Here is a 15262-nt window from a genome sequence, read left to right on the forward strand (position 1 = left end):
TTCTGGCCTCAGACCTGGATATAATTACAATACAGAGTGATAAATGTTATAAAACATTTCAGCTGGGTCTCAAAGAGAGACCAAAATCAAGTTCTACTTCAAGACAATGAACCAAGAGCCCAGAAAGAAAGTACTAAGGGCCAAGACCCCCTTTCTAAAGAGGAGTTTAAGAAATGTGCAGATAACTCTTGGCTCCCTTAACAACCATTCAACCCTTTTTTTTCTCCTTTAACTTTCTTCTCGAATTCAGGCTGAAATACTTGATCTCCCAGGTGTGAAGACAGGTGGAATGTTCTAGAGTATTCCAAAATGATGTAGGTGGAAAGGAGGCTCAAAACTGAAAGCGCCCTCTATTGGGAGCCAGGATACTGCTGTACAACTCGACAAATCAACAACCCACAGTGCTTTTGGCTGACTCACCCCAGACCCCTGATATCAGGTCTTCCTTCCAAGCCCTTGAGCCGCCAGCCTCCCTCATCTTCTTCAACCTCAAGTAGGCATCAGCTTCTGACTGTCCTCCCTCCCTGCCGCTACATTTAATGTTTCCATTTTTCTGAAACTTAATGTCAGCCCTCCTCTCAAACACCTCTGATTTTTTCTACAGAAGAAAGAGAAAATAATCCTTAGCAAGACATAAGACCCTTGACAATTTGGTGCCAAGCTCCCTTTCAGCTTCGATTCCTGTCACTCTCACAGACACACCATTACCTGAACACAATTTTTAGAACATTCCATACACATTTCCACCTCCAAGCACTGTTAGTGCATTCTTCTTCCTAGAATCCATTCACTTTTACCACCTGTCAAATTACTACACATAGTTCAAGACTCGATTCAAATTCCATCTCATCTGCAAAAGCTTAAGTCAATTGCTCACCTATATTCAGCCAGTCAGAAGCAATTACTCCTTCCTCTGTGGTACCACCAAACTTGGCTTATACCCCAATTACAGCAGTTACCACAATCCCACCTGTACAACAGTTACACAGTATATATGTGTCTGGTCAACCAGATTTCAATTCCTTGGCAGCAAAGTCTATGCACAACTTATGTTTATATCTATTCATTATCCAGCAAAGTGCCTTACACACAATAGGCACTCAACTAACATACTCTTGAATTCTCCTCCATAGGCTACAATAAGTTCTCACTTTATGAGAAAGGGAAAAAAGAGATTTCTAGATAAAAATTAGAGCAGCATCATAAACTGAATTGTCCAGGCATTACCACTGTATTTAACTATTCAAGTAAGTTATGAACCATAGTAGATATTATTGAATAAGAAGATAAAGACAACACAAAATTAACTATGGGTGCTCATTAGGCAGAAAAATAAAGAGGAATGGGGAAATGTAAAGCCTAAAGGTACCTGTATTAGGAAGCATTACCAAGGGATACTAAAACAATTCATTTAACAAAGTTTTAGGTCCTGTTAAGTGCCAGATACTATAGTGATCACTGAGAATATAAAGGTGAAAAAGGGCTGAACACGCTTTTTTAAGCGCGAAGCGTTGGCCCCAAAAGTAGGACCAAAAGAGCAGCTTAAAGGCCAAAACAGACAATCAATACCCAATTCTGAGTCCAAATCTAGGAAACTATCTTGCCTAAATTGTGATTATGTAGGAACTCTCTCCAGAACTGCTTCTGAATGTTAAAAGGGCTTCCTTTATTTTCAGTGACTATAAACTGCTCAGATAGAAAATTTAAGTTCCAGATACTTGAATACATTCCCTGCTTTGAGATAAGTTCTATCCATGCACAGGTTGTTTTAGTAATTAAGGTACCAACAACCCTGCCATGATGAATGAAAAGGGAGGAATTTATTAAAATGGTGCTATATAGGGAATGTTGCATGGGAGACAGTGGATAGTTGATTTCTTTGTCCTCTGAGGCCAAAATAACAGAAACAGAACGGAAATACAACAAAAGGAATTTCAGTTAGACATTGGACAAGTTGTGAGGCACTGATTCACCCTATCAAGTTACACTCAGCCATTTCTTCTGCAAATTTTGAATGAAGAGGTAGCCTGCTTTCCTCTAAGACAGATTAAGCAAAGCAAGCAGATGTAAAGATGACTTCTTAGTGTTTCTTTTAGACATATTCTTCAATTGTACATTACTATTTGTATGTGGATGAAAAAAATATGAAGCTGTCACTCTAAGAATTAAAACCATTAATTAAAATGCCACCTAGGATAAAATGTGACACAGTAGGCTCTTTGCCATGAGGCTACCAAGGCTGTAACAACTCCTTCCTGTAAATCAACATCAATAATATAAGTTATCAAATTTCCTACCATATTGATAAGTTCAAATCGCTTACTTCTTCAAAATCTGAGATCTTAATATATGACAAATGCAAGATATCCTTGTTTAAACAATAGTCTATGCAAAGGGTTAAAAGGAAATTATATTTTTATTTACTCATGGAATAATGTACTCCAGCAAAAGCATTGGTACTAAGTCATTTTGAGGATTCTCCTATAACCTTTGTAACTAAGTACCTTCCACTCAAAACAACTTTGCAACTTTGATTTTCCCAGCAGTAACAGACAAATCAATAAAATGTAGTCCACAACCCCTCACAAATTAAAACTATCACTATATCCCTTATAGGCATAAATGATTTACACCAATAATATTACAAATATAATATATTTCCTAATACTCATCCATCCATTCATTCAACAAGTGTTGAGTGAAGACCCACATCTAGGCACTGTGGTAAGTGTAAAGACACCAAGGTGACCCAGTTACAGTTCCTGTCGTCAGACACAAAATAACATTACAAAACCAAAACATATGTACTTATGTCAAAAGGGAACCAACAAGTTACTATATACACCAAGTACCCAGAAAGTTCAAAGGTCCAAGCAACTCATCATACAAAAGAATTGAGAATTATGGCAGAGAACTCGGAGAGCTCACTCAACCTTCATTCCCATTCTCCTTTTCCCTGTCTTCCTCCAAAACAGAAACAAGATGGCTAAAAACTTTTTATCTCATTCTAGAAGTACTTATGTGACAGACTTTTGGCCAAGGAGATGTCCCCCATGAGCAGACATCCCTTTCTTTCTTTCTTTTTTCTTAGACATCCCTTTCTTAAAAAAAAAAAAAGAGGCGGCTCCCCATGAGGAAAGCGCTTCTGAGAATCCTTCACTTTTCTTCCTGCTTGAAGGTAAGCACAATTTCTGGAGGAACAAAAGTCATTTGTGTAATAAAAGGCAAGTTACGTGCTAAGGATGTGGGAAAATGAGATGCTACCTGAGTCCCTGATGGCATCAGCTATCTGTGAATTAACTGCCTCCAGACTTCTTATGAGACAAATAAAACCCTTCCTCATTTCAGTCAGAGTCAGTAAGATTTTCTACTCTCTGGAGCCAGAGGCATTTTTACCATTAAAAAGGAAGCTGCAGCAAAGAGGAAGGATTTGAGTTAAACTATCTATGGCTCCCCCTTCCTCAGCTTATGCTATGATCTAGTTCTTCCCAGCTAGAAGAAATAAAAACAATTTTGAATTTACATTTCTACAATTGTCCTACAATTTTCAGTAATGTGGATTATGTAAATAAGCATGTTCTAATTCTTCCACAGAAATCTATTTGTTGCATAGTCATTACAAGATTTTTATTTCCCTTCTTAACTGATCCTCAAATCTATAAAGTGACATTTTTTATGGTGTGGTATATATATCATTCACAAATGCAATATACACATAGAATCAAATAGCCAAAGATTAGGAACGGAGCAAGGAAGGAGAATGAAAAGAGAGAAGGAACAAGGAACCTAGTTTATTTCACAGTGTAAACTATGTTTTCAATTGTGCGAGCACTTTAGAAAGTAGCTTCTGAATAAATGAAAGACCACAAGATAACAGTATTTTTTTTAATAGGAAAGACTTCCTCTGCAAATTGAAATCAGTTTCTCCGTTTTTAAAAATTTTTCAAACTTAAAAAAATATATACCCCAAATATATTTGGGGTCCAATTTGCCACTACCATTATTAAATTATTATGCTATTCCACTTCTCTCTAGTAAGCTCCTTAAGGTAATAGTCTGTATAAGTTTCTGTTGGACACATTTTGAATGTGTACCATTCTTGGAATAGTTTCTATCTTAGAGTGCTGGAAAGATTCATTCATTTCAATCACCATCACTCCATAAGCCACATATACTTTTTCTGCCTTTTTTGTTCAAATATATTTCACTGTGGCCATTCAAAGGAAAATTACACATTCCAATAACATTTGAGTTCCTCTCAGTTACCCTTTCAGTGGTTCAGGGTAATGATAGAGTAAAGAATCGTGCTCTTCACAGGCTCTCCTTTTTTTTTCCCCTCATTTGGTAGAATTTCAGCTTCAACTCTCTTGTGCCAAAAAGCAATGGATAATGTCTAATGCTCCTCTCTAACAGTAGCTTACTTTAGAGGGAAGGGGAGTGAGAGTCAGGAGAAATCATCTCATTCCCAGCTTTTAAAGAGTCTTAGCATATGGGATAAGCAATCTCTTATCCCATTTTCCTAAAATAGAATTATGGAACCATAATAGGTCAAGTTGGGGGTGGGGGAAAGGAATTAGAAAGTTTTCAATAATCTGAGTAGGGGTAACAGTTAAAGGGTGAAATAATTGAAAGTTCTAGCCCTAAATTCTCACTGAAATCAATTTAAAAAAAAAACCCTATATATTCATAAAACCTGGGACTTATATATATTTTTGGCACTGTTCCTAGGTAGAAGCTTCCTCTGTAAAACAGATAAAAGCTATATTCTCTTCTTCATGAGACTGCAAGAATAAAATAAATAAGGATAATAAGTATAGTCAGAGAACATAAATTCCTTCATTTTAAAACCAGCATTCAAAGGCAATCCTGGTCAATCCATATGAACTCAAAAGCATATTCAGAGAATGACAAGTCTCCTTTGTTTATATCATCTCAACTTCAATTTCATCTGCAGTTATCTCCTTTAAAACAAGTATTTCTAGGCCCTTACATGATATCAAGTCCTTTTTCTGAGGCCCATTTTTATTTGGTTATCTTTTTAGGTGCACTAAAGATTGAGTTTACAATAAACTGAACAGACAGCGTACAAAAGGCTTTTAGAACTATACCATATGGTCCAGGGAAGGGAACAATCTGGACGATCCCCATTTCAATCTGCAAGCTTGTCCACCTCTATAACACATTATACCACTGTAATAAAATATTAAGATGGAAACGTAAAAGCGAAAATAGTCTATCTTTAGCATTACCAGGCAACCACACTTCTGAGCATTTACTGATAAACTTAATAAACATTTACTTTAATTTATATTCTGGAATTTTGGTATGCAACACCAGGCATAGAAACCTAGGCCACTATTCACTAGAAACAATATTTCGGCAGGGATATGTGTGGGTATTCAACTTATGCTTCAGAAATTTGGAAGGAAAAAGAAAACAAAACACTTTTACAGGGGGCATATTGGCAGGGGCTGATGTAACAGATGACACATTCTTGGAAATCAAATAAAAGCAATAGGGAAATACCCATGGCTGCCTGGTGAAGGCCTAATCACATGGACACAGCTGGAACCAATGTAGATCATTCATTAATAAAACTGTATTGTAGTAGCCACTTTTTGATGCATTTCAATTGCTGCTGTAGCCAAATCTCTGAATTTCTTTGTTTGCTTTTTTGTTGAATTTCTTTGTTTTAATGGGAAATACGAGAAGATGGGGGGTGGGGGGGAACCACCCTGCTTTCATGCTAAAAATGAGACTAGCTCAAAAAGCTAAATGTCACTTTACCTTGCAATGTACTTACACTATCAGCAGCTTAAAATATGCAGCGCAAACCTGAAAGGGGGAACTCATATGGTACTATGGATAAAAAGTGAGCAGTGTGAGATGCCACGGAAAACATATGAAATACTTGTGACAGTATTCTACAGAATGATAATATGTCAGGCAGGGGGAATTAAAATGTATCAAAAATTAGAGGAAGAACCAAACAACCGAATTAACACACACGCGTTCTTGTAATACTCTCTAACAAAATTTAACACTGAAGTCTGTACCATACGTGTACGGGAAGATTACTAATATCTTTGACCACATAAATTCAGAAATCCACATCTGTTATTATAGGTTACCAATATTTGACAGCAAACAAAATATTCAAGCCACCTACCCTGGAGTAACGTTTAAAACCTGAAGTGATACTCAAATGAAACAAAACACTACTCATAATTATAAACATGGTATCTAATACAATAACATAAAATCCTGGTTAAAATAATGAATTTAGTATTTATCCAACTTTGCTGACATCCCTCAATAAAGCTCTTTTTCCAGGTTGCTACAAATATGATTAAGTTACTAAACAGTAATTTCTGCAAACCATATAATGTCAAACCATAAAGATACAGCTTTGATATATGCTCTGCATTAAACAAAACTGTAGAATTTATTACCTACAAAAAGGAAAAACTCAATAGTATTTACAAAAAAAAAAAAAAAAAAAAAAAAAAAAAAAACAACCCTGCTCAAACACTCAAACATTACGGGTCTTAAATATATTGTACTATGCCCCGGTGTATAGTTAGAATAAACAAATAAATACAACAATTCGTGTTGCAATTCCTAAGTCACTGAAAGATATGTTCCTACCACAGAAAAGACAAAGGGCTTAATTGCAAATCAAAATTATAGCACTGGAGAAAATGTATTTAAAGTGAATGCATAGTATTTAATATGCAATAAACATACAGGTGAACATAGAGAATAAGCTTTCGGTCTATACCACCACACCTGGGCACAGAGGACTCCAGACAGACAGTCACGCACTTAACAGGACCAAGAAAAAAAAAGTTTCACTGGTTTTCCTTCTAAAAAATGTCATACGTCTAAAACGTAAAATGTTGACCTAAAGATTTAATTGATATAACTTAACAGGCATCTCACCCAGATTCATTTTAGCTACTCTACAGAAAAGGGCACTTAAATACAAGTCAAAAAACAGCATTGGGGGGAATGGAGAATTGTAGCATTTATTAACATGTGCATTATACATATAAAGCAATGTGGGTACTTGTTTGTTTTGTGAAATTAATGAGCCAATATGTTGCTGAACCTGTCTTAAGATTGAGAGAAAATAACAGGTGAGTTTATTTAATGCATATTTCTCATATACCTGTTTTACAAATCCTTTCAATGATTTTAAAGCATTTTCTAAATTAAAAATAAATCTCTAGGGAAAAAAAAAACAACACTTAGATTGTACAAGTTTATCTTAATGTATGCATAATAGGTCTATTTCCCAGTATATGTGGTATATAAAAATGTTTCACATTAATGATTCTAACAGGAACCATATTTACTTTCTTTTCGGTCACATTTGTTACACCATTAACAAAAATTCATGAATTTTTCCTCCCAAAGTAATTTTCTTATTGCCAAAAATCATTGACAAGTTTTTAAAATAAAAATCAGTCACAATAATATCAATCTCCTCTTTAGAAAACATATTCTGCCTACTTAACTATTCTTATCTTGATTGCAAAACACTAATTTTTAAAATAGAGCACTTGAAAGTCAGTCATTTGTTTTTGCTTAATACAACAGAAAACACATTTGCATTTTGAGGAACATTCTACGAAATTTCATAGAACGCTTGCTCATAGTGAAAACCTAGTCTCCTGCTCAAATCATCACTTAAAAATCATAATGCTACCTGTTCACACTCCTTGTAATAATAGGTCCCTAGCTAAAATTTAGAAAGAACTGGGAAACCTAAAAGCACTCTGCTTAACCTTGCATTTTCATTTCAAAGGAAAAAATTTTTAATGCACATCTTTATATTTAATGGAAGTTAACTTGCTTACCTAAACTTATCAGACATTCTAAAAATGAGTATTCAATTCACAAATGCTAAAAGCTGACCCTGAGTTTTAGACAAAAATAGAAAACAATGGCAGACTTTTGGGTTTCAACAAGAGCTATCTTGGCATAAAAATCCGTTTAAAACCACCAAGTTATCTTCAAGAGTTTCCATTCAAGTAAGAAGCTGCGAAGGAAGACAGGATTCCAATCAATCAAAAATACCATGTCAACAGGACCAAAGTTAGCAATATTCAGAAGGGTTTTCTGAAAAGCGTGGCAAAAATGCCAACTGTGAAGGAAATCTCTAAGAGCTGGAAAAGGGAGATTTAACACAAGCTTCCCTAAGGAACAATGCCATTTAGTAAACAGGGAAGTTGTGAGGAGAACGGTGTTTCTATTTAAGAAAAAGTTGCTTTGTTGTTCTCCTATGGTGCTCTACATGAAGGAAGAGGAAAATGAAGGAAAAGAAATGGGAGAAGCAGGAGAGACTAAGCCTGCTTGCCTTCCTTCAGTGGCGCTGGGAGGGTAGACCCTCTGCCTTATGAAAACCACTGCCAGAACCAAGCTACACAAAACATTTTGGCTGCCAGCCTAGAACAGTGCCAGGCTGTTTTTTATTTTGTGCTAGACTCCCTCAATTGAGACAGTGTGGGATTGTCACTTTGATGCACATAGAGAACAAAGAATAATATAGTACGGGGCCGGGAGGGGGGAGGATTTTTTTTGCCCCTTAAAGTCAGGTTAGCATTTTGTTTTCTTTGACAGGTCTTGAAAAGACTCAAGAAACAAAAGTTACGCTGAAGAATCTACCAATTGCGTAAAGAAATTAACTTGGGTACAACGCTGTCGGCAGTTTAAAGGCACATGAGAGATTAACATTTTTTAAAGAATCAGACCTAACGGGGTCCAGGTTACATGCTTACCTATTCAAGAAGCCAGAGATCAAGAAATATGTGACTCACAATCACATGATCTTATCTAAAATCTGATAGATGAACGAAGGCCATAAAGTCAGACAGAAAACTAACACAGAAGTGTCGTAATTTTTAGGTCACTATTCAGAGGCAACTGTGTCAGCTGTTATTCTGACCTTGATTTCCTCAAAATAAAATAACCTGATTAAAAGATTGTAACAGTAGTATCTGAATATTTTATGCGTTTACAAGAAAAGAGGTGATAAATGATCAAAAATGTTTAAAGGATTAAACCACAAATCATCTAGAAAGTTGCCACAGAGACAAACAGGAAAACCGTCTCTTCTATCCTATTCAATTCTGTACTAGGAGCAAAGCTAACACAAACGAGAAAGCCGAGCGTGTGCTGTCGCAAGCTTCAACTAAATATACTACCTGAATCTGGTGAGTAAAAACACCAATAAGCCATCAGCTAGAGGTATGACCCTCTTCTCTCTAATGTACAAGATAAGTAGAGGTAGAAGTCCATTTTCTACAAACCAAATGAAAAGAAAAAATGAACTGTGACAAGCCCAGATCCCATGCTGGCATATTTTACACTAAGCTCAGCATCATCTAGAAGCAGTATGCTTCTCCCTGCCAATCAGGACAGGAACAAAGTTGTGAAACTAATACAGCATTGATGAACAGCACCAAAGCTCCACTTGTCCCTTCCTCCTGTACATCTCCACTGAACCAGGTGTTACAAGAAGACCAACGACTGTTACAGAAACAGCGAGAACTAAAGCACTTGCCTCAGATGTGACACACAGAAGCATGAGGCATTACCACCTGAACCTATCTAATTTCCCACAAAATGATCCCCCGCCCAGTTTTGCTCATGGCCACAGATTCTGACAGCAAGTCACGATCGGTGTTGGGAAAACGGGTGGGAGTGGGAGAGTGTGGAAAAGAAACCGAATGAGAACAGTGGCCAAACTTCACAAACAATACACAGCCCAGGCTTCTCTTATTATTCAAATTGGTGCTGTGCACCACACTTTGGGAGGACAAACCCTGTGGGAAAGGTTTCAGGTACCAAGATTTACCCTGGGTGGCATGGGCTGGTCTGCCACAGAATCGAAAAATGTATCATTTCACTCTTCAGTGTTCTCCTTACGTTCCCTTTCTCTCCTCTTGTGTGTACCGGTGATGCTATTACTGCCTGTTCACTGATAGTTGTAGGCAAGGCATTCATGTTTTGCCAAAGTGGCCCAGAGAAATGATGTCTGGCTGGCTTTAGTTCAATGAGGAATCTGACGCAAAACCAGGAAGGAAGAAAAATGAAAGTATGTAGAAGAAGCCAGGCGATAACATGTTTTTTCTGTTTATTAATGATGCAGATGAAATGGGGGAAAATCTAGAAAAAGCAGCCAAGCCGACTGAATTACAAAGAAAGATTAAAGGAGTTAAATGTGTATAACTTGGCTGACAACCAAGGAACAATATGAGAGCTGTCCACAACTCTCCAAAGTATATACATAAAAAGAAGAGCAGAGAATTTTTATCTGCTACAGAAGTGTGAGTATATGCAATAATAATGAGATAAAATTAAAATAAAGAAATCTGACTTCAAGCAGCAGAGGAAGTAATCTGGTAAAACTTCAGAAATATTTATCATCTCACTGACCCACACTGCAATAAAGAAAGAACAGATGATAGGAAACACCCACATACTGACAGAGGACTGACTCAGTGGACAAATTAAAATGAAGTCCCATTTGCTCACCTGATGATCCAGAAACAGTGATTTCCCTCTTTACATATATCCAATCTAATCAGAGGTACCTGTGAGATCAAAGGACGTAATTAAGATATTATCTTCAAAATAAGCCCAGCCTAAATTCTGAATCCTTATCTGGACAACAGTTTGCTTGGATGATCCAGTATTCTGATTCTTGAATATTCCAAGATGGAAGAAGAGTCTCCAAGGACAGAAATGTTTTGAGTCTTAACTAATAAGAGCTTTTCTTTTCAATCATTCAAGTTTTCCCAAATCAGTTATAACTCAAAACTAAGAAGAATTCAGATTAGAGGTCCTTAACCTTGGTACATGGATGAACTTTAGGAGTCTATACACTTCTAAATGATATATGTAAAATGTGTGGGTTTATGTAAATGGATACCTCTCTGGAGAGAAGGTCAATAGTTTGTCAGATTTGTAAAAAGCTCCATAATCCAAAAAGCTGTCAAGAACCTCTGCTGAGGATAGTCTAAGATCTCAGAGACAGGTTGGAATGCATATGGATAATCAGTCCAGGTCTGGGGTTTTCACTCCAGGGAAACAATGGAGGTACACAGACACTTCTGTATCTGGGTAAATACCGTAAGTACACTACTTTCTGGGAGAGCTTTATATCAGGTGTGAGCTGTTACTTAACTTACACAGCTCTGTATTCTCTGCAAGCCATGCACAGTGAAGACAGTAAGATCTTACAATACACCCAAGGGTGGATATTGTGACTTTCCTATGCTGTATACATTAAAGTCAGAATCCTTAGGTCCATCAATACTGACAGGGTCAAAACTAACATAGTAATTCATCCAAAAAGGATCTGTATGGCAAATAAAAGGGAAGAGCTAGCAAAGCAATGAGAAATATGTCTCCCAAACAGTATACGTAGCATAAAGTCACAGGATCACCAAAAGCATCTCTAAAAAGAATTATCTTAATTAAATAGTACTCACGAAGTCCAAATAACCTATTTCAGAAAGAAATCAGTATGGAGACCCTTCCAGCCACCAACTCTGAACAAGACAAAAACATTCACAGCCACAGAAAGAATCCTGAGCTGGAGTGTCACCAAAAAAGGAAAAAAAAAAAAAAAACAAAGGACAAAAAAGACAAGAGAAAGGCTCAGAAGACGTAAATCAAGCAGAAGGAGAACACAAAACAAAACTTTTGAGGTGGGCTATTACAAATAATGATCTTGTAATACATTTCCTCGAAAAATCATTTTCTTATTTAGACATTCACCTCTTGAGCATCTACTAGGCAAGGCACTGGTTGCTGGGAATTCAGCAGTGAACAAGACAAAACTTGCCCTGCTAGAGCTTGATTTTGGGAAGAGAAGGAAGGATGCAAGGAGACATACACATCAGCAGTATCATTTCAGTTTGTGATACATGATATGAAAGAAATAAGATGATGTGACCAAGGCATTGGAGAATGGCCTACATCTATCCAGTACGTCACAGATGTCCACTCCAGTTCTCAAAGTTAGTCAGGGTCTTAGGAAATGGAGGCTGAGAAAGGACCACAGGGACAGCGAGTCAAACCTCTTCATTTCAGAGAGGAGGACAGGAGAGGGAGAGCTACTCTGGAAGACAGTATATATCACAACCTCATTATCTTCAAACATCAAAATACACACACCTAGACTGAGTTATAATTTAATGATACACTGTCTACCTTTAGAGGAGAAGCCTGAGAACAAGTAACTGAACAGCATTTCTGAATCTTTTAAAAAATTGGCAGCTACTGTGCACTTGGTACCCTTAAGATCCAACACAAAACCACATTCTATCCAAATTCTTGGCAAGTTCCCTTCTATTTTTTTTTCAATTGTTTTTCTCTTCTACAGATAAATTTGATCAATTTCTACTGTTAAAGGAAGATGGGCAATGGGGAATGTGGGGAGGCATGGTAGCCAACCTCTAAGAGAGCCCCAAATCCTCACCTCATGAAATTCATGCCTTCATGTAGTTCCTTCTCATTGTATGAGGGTTGGTTTGAATGAAAAACAGAACGCCTTGGAAATGCTGTTATCTGACTTCTGAGGCTAGGTCCTAAAAGATACTACAGCTAGCTCCTTGCTCTCTTGGATCACTCACTCTGGGTGAGGCAAGTTGCCACATCATGAGGACAAACAGCTCTATGGAACAGTCTACATGGCCTCTTGCCAAAGAGCCAGAATAAACAAAGGCTTACATGTAAGCCATCTTGTAGGTGGACCATCCACAATGCTCAAACCTTCAGATGACTGGTGCCCTGAGTGAATCTTGACTCTAATTCATGACAGATCAGAGCCAGAAGCACCCAGGGTACACTCCATCTCTAGCTTGCTCTCTAGATTCCTCTACTATAAGACATCCAAAGCTAAAAACTCCATTTCCCAGATGCATTTGCATCATGCCTTCTATGGGGACCCAGATCCAAACAATCAGAAAAATCCATGCAAGACTTAGAAAACAGAAGTGAGCAAGTCAAGGTGGTGACCACCTCCAAAGAGATCAAATCTTGTAGTGAAGGCATGTTGTTCTTCTGAGAAAATCAGCCAGACACTCTAGTAAATGACCCCTAATATCACAGGTTCCTAGTAGCAAGTGACGGTGGATCTTCTACTAAAATACTGTAACTGGATGCTTCCCTTGGCTTGTGCTGTTCCTAGCTTATTAACAGTCAAGGTTAGTTCCTTGGCACTTTGGGAATAAAACAGTGTGTAACATATCCCTTTTTGCTTAAACTAGCTGGCTGGCTGCAACTTAAACGAGCCTTTGCCTACAACTAGGAACCCACTCTATCATATACAAATTCATACAAATTCCCATCTCAGAATGCTTTCTCTCCTATTTTGTAATTCACCTTCTTCTGTGCCATTACTAACCCCTCTGCCTATGCACCGATCCCTATTCATTCGCACCTTTTCTAAAAACTGTGCTCCACCATTCTTCTCCTTTTCCCCCACTTCCAATCTTTTTCTCTCCACTGGCTCCTTCTCATTCATAAATAGCACACTTCTTTCAACACTACCAACTAGCCTGACAAGCTCCATAAAAAAAAATATAGACTCATTGCCTTCACCGGAACTTCCATCAATACTCAAACTACCACATAGCTTCCTGAGCTATCACTCTACTGAAACAGCCATTGTTAAGGTATGCTAATAATTGCCTACTTTCATTCCTCATTCTGCTAGACTTTGGCACTTGTCAGGCCTACCCACCATGCCTCCTTGAAATTCCCTTCCACTGGTATCCAGGGTGCGACCACCTAGCAGCTCTTCTCTAGCCTGAGTGTTCCCTATTTTAACTTGGCTCTTTTTCTAGGAATCCCCTGGGGCTTTATCCTCAGGGATATTATGGTTTCATTCTGTCCTTGACTTTGAGATTTCAATTACCATCTATATATTCATTGATCGCTCCCAAATCCAACCCCTCCCATAGCTTTCTTCACACCGCAAACCTATTATTTCTATCTGCCTATTAGATGCATCTAGCTTTATCAATTGTTGCAAAATATCATAAAACCCTCCCTAAACTAAAAGGACAAATTTGAAAGTAGTTTATACCCTACAACTGTCCTAATACTGTAACCACTAGCCACATGTGCCTATTAGACACTTGAAATGTGGCTAGTCTGAATTGAAATGTGCTGTAAGTGGAATATACACAGTAGATTTCAAAGACTTGGGGCAAAAATAAGAATGTAAAATATCTCAATAATTTTATATTACTTACATGTTGAAATGATAGTAACTTAGATATATAGGGTTAAATAAAATATATTAACAAAATTAATTAAACTTATTTTTTTTTACTTGTGTAATGTGGCCACTAGAAAATTTTAAATTATTGCATTGTAATTCTATTGACTGCTGCTCTACATACACAAAAAGAACACCATGAAAAAATATACACACTAGGCTCAACCAACAAGGGAAGGAAAGATAATTGATATATATATCAATTACGTATATATGTATATATTCAAGTTACCCTCACATTCAGAACTTACTATTTTATCCGGATACCTTATAGATTCATTTTAACAGTTTAGAAAAGAAGGTTAGGGGTACATGGGAGGCTCAGTCAGTTGAGCATCCGACTCTTGGTTTCTGCTAGGGTCACGATCTCAGGGTCGTGGGATTGAGCCCCGTGTTGGTCTCTGCACTGAGGCTAGAGCCTGCATGAGACTCTCTCTCTCTCTCTCTCTCTCTCTCTCTCTGTCTCTCTGTCTCTCTCTCTCCCCCCCCCCCACCCCCTCTCCCTCTGTCTCCCTCCCCTGCTTACTCTCTCTTTCTCTCTCTTTCTAAAATAAAATAAAATAAAATAAAATAAAATAAAATAAAATAAAATAAAATAAAAACATAAAGTAAATAAGGCTACATTCTGGAATGAAGATTTATATGGTTCCTTAAAATATATACAAATATATTCAAAATTATAAGCTTAAAAACGCTGTCACATCCTATAAAAACCAAATATAATCACAGCTATATCATAAAAATACAAATAGCTAATATTTGATATGCACTATGCAATTGTTATATAATTTAAGCACTGCATCTCTAAAGTAGATAATATTGTTACACCCCACTGAACAGTGTAAGAAACATAAAGCAGAAAGAAGTTAAGTAACTTGCCCAAGGTCATGTTCTTAGGCCTCAAACCAGGCAATCTGGCTCCAGATCCCATGCTCTCAATCAGTACCCTTTACAGACTCAATA

At 37.2% G+C, this 15262-nt stretch overlaps 1 protein-coding gene across 4 annotated transcripts in view; it reads right to left on the reverse strand.

Annotated features, from left to right (window-relative positions):
- Positions 1 to 10608, reverse strand: part of GTDC1 (glycosyltransferase like domain containing 1) — a 292832-nt gene extending 282224 nt beyond the window's left edge. Inside the window, exon 1 of one of the 4 annotated variants that reach the window (XM_043576633.1) lies at positions 10543 to 10608. The gene's annotated coding sequence lies outside the window, so the exon portion shown is untranslated. The remainder of the gene's footprint in view (positions 1 to 10542) is intronic. The other 3 variants (XM_043576632.1, XM_043576629.1, XM_043576631.1) reach the window with 3 other exon arrangements.
- Positions 10609 to 15262: the final 4654 nt, after the last annotated feature.

The sequence above is a fragment of the Prionailurus bengalensis genome, chromosome C1 (genome assembly GCF_016509475.1).
Source record: "Prionailurus bengalensis isolate Pbe53 chromosome C1, Fcat_Pben_1.1_paternal_pri, whole genome shotgun sequence".
NCBI lineage: Eukaryota > Metazoa > Chordata > Mammalia > Carnivora > Felidae > Prionailurus > Prionailurus bengalensis.